This window comes from Crocuta crocuta, unplaced genomic scaffold (genome assembly GCF_008692635.1).
Source record: "Crocuta crocuta isolate KB4526 unplaced genomic scaffold, BGI_CrCroc_1.0 scaffold127, whole genome shotgun sequence".
Lineage (NCBI taxonomy): Eukaryota > Metazoa > Chordata > Mammalia > Carnivora > Hyaenidae > Crocuta > Crocuta crocuta.
In genome coordinates this window covers 11,040,739-11,042,325 of record NW_027532008.1, presented here as the reverse complement: position 1 = coordinate 11,042,325, position 1,587 = coordinate 11,040,739, and the positions used below count along the sequence as shown (strand labels likewise).

At 54.4% G+C, this 1,587-nt stretch overlaps 1 protein-coding gene across 2 annotated transcripts in view; it reads right to left on the bottom strand.

Moving 5' to 3' along the window:
- Nucleotides 1-1,587, bottom strand: part of SPATA21 (spermatogenesis associated 21) — a 32,874-nt gene extending 31,287 nt beyond the window's left edge. For both annotated transcript variants that reach the window (XM_077775910.1, XM_077775911.1), the window contains exon 1: nt 1,445-1,587. The gene's annotated coding sequence lies outside the window, so the exon portion shown is untranslated. The remainder of the gene's footprint in view (nt 1-1,444) is intronic.

Sequence of the window (1,587 nt, the reverse complement as noted above, 5' to 3'; positions counted from 1 at the left end):
TCTGACCCTCCCCTGCTCATGCTGTCTCTCTCTCTCCCTCTCTCTCAAAAATAAATAAAACATTAAAGAAAAAAAATAGAAGAGGCTCTGTGCTGCAGGACTTCTCAGAGCCTTTAATGTGCATATGAAATACACATTTAAAAAATTTTTTGACACTTATTTCTCTTTGACAGACAGAGATAGAATGTGAGTGGGGGCTGGACAGAGAGAGAGAGAGAGAGAGAGAGAGAGAGAGGGAGACACAGAATCCAAAGCAGGCTCCAGGCTCTGAGCTGTCAGCACAGAGCCTCTTATGGGCCTTGAACTCACAGACCGTGAGATCATGACCTGAGCCAAAGTCTGACGCTTAACTGACTGAGCCACCCAGGCGCCCTTAAAGTATGCATTTTAAAAGATAGCCCAGAATGTCACAATTGTTGCTGCTATAGACGAGAACTGCAAGTTCTCGTGGTCAAGGAACAAGAGCTGGGAACATCGGTCCTGGGACCCCCAAGGTGCTTCGCCTAAGCACTCTCCACCCTCCACCCTGCGCTGGACACACCCCTTTCTAAAGCCTTTCTTGGTGTCCCTCTGGCGTCTCTCATCCAACCTCTTATTAGGCTATGTCACCACGCCCTCCACAAACATGCTGTTTTAATCTGAGCAGCCTCCCACAACCCTTCTCTCCAACCCCCCCCCCCCATTCTCCAACCTCCCACCTCTTCCTGAAGCTTCCAGCCACCTCAGCCCTACCTCCAGCTCTGAATTCCTCTGAGGCAACATTAACCCTATTTCTATGGGTGCATTGCAGCCCCCTTTTTACTGTTAATGAGTTTCTGGGAGTAAATCCCCCAGAGTAAATACCCCCGTGTGACCCTTGGACTTTGAAGATCTTGATGGTCTTCACTTTAAATCATGGCGGGCCCGCCAACGGACGCAGGAACCTTCTATTTGCTGGGGGGCCTTTGCAAGCCGTATTCTCGGATTCTCCTACCCACTCCGTGAGGTCACTGGGTTCAGCCCTGAGGCTCAGAGGAGCCCAGTGTCTTGTCCAGTACAACACAGCGACTCTGCAGAAGACCTGGCTTCAAACCCAGGCCTGTGCGGCTCCCGGGATGGCATGTCTCACCAGATTATCTTGCATCCAAAGAAGCCTGAGCCGCTCATTCCTTTACCTACACACCAACAGCTGTCTAACAGACAGGCGCCCAAGCTGGGCTCAGCACAGGGCCTGAGGCTACACTGGCTGTTCTGAAGGCTCTCACAGTTCACCGGGGGGCCCGGAGCAGGTGCTCCAATAGCCACGGCCCCCAGTCCCCACTCTCTCCTCCTTTCCTCCCACCCCTACCCACACCCCGATCCTTCCTGCAGCTAGGCGGGCGCCCGTACAATGCAGATGAGACCTCCCTCCCGTGGGGCGCCCCCGCCAGGCGCGGGGCCCGTTTCCCGAAGTCTAGTCTCTCACTTGGTATAGGGAGGTCAGCGCTGTGACCAAGTCCCTCCCTCTCCCTTGGAAGTTGCTTGCTCCTTTTGTCTCTGTCCCAGGACGGCTCCCTGTGCTTCCCCCTTTCCTCCGGGCATCCCTGCGCCAGGGGTGGGTGACCCATC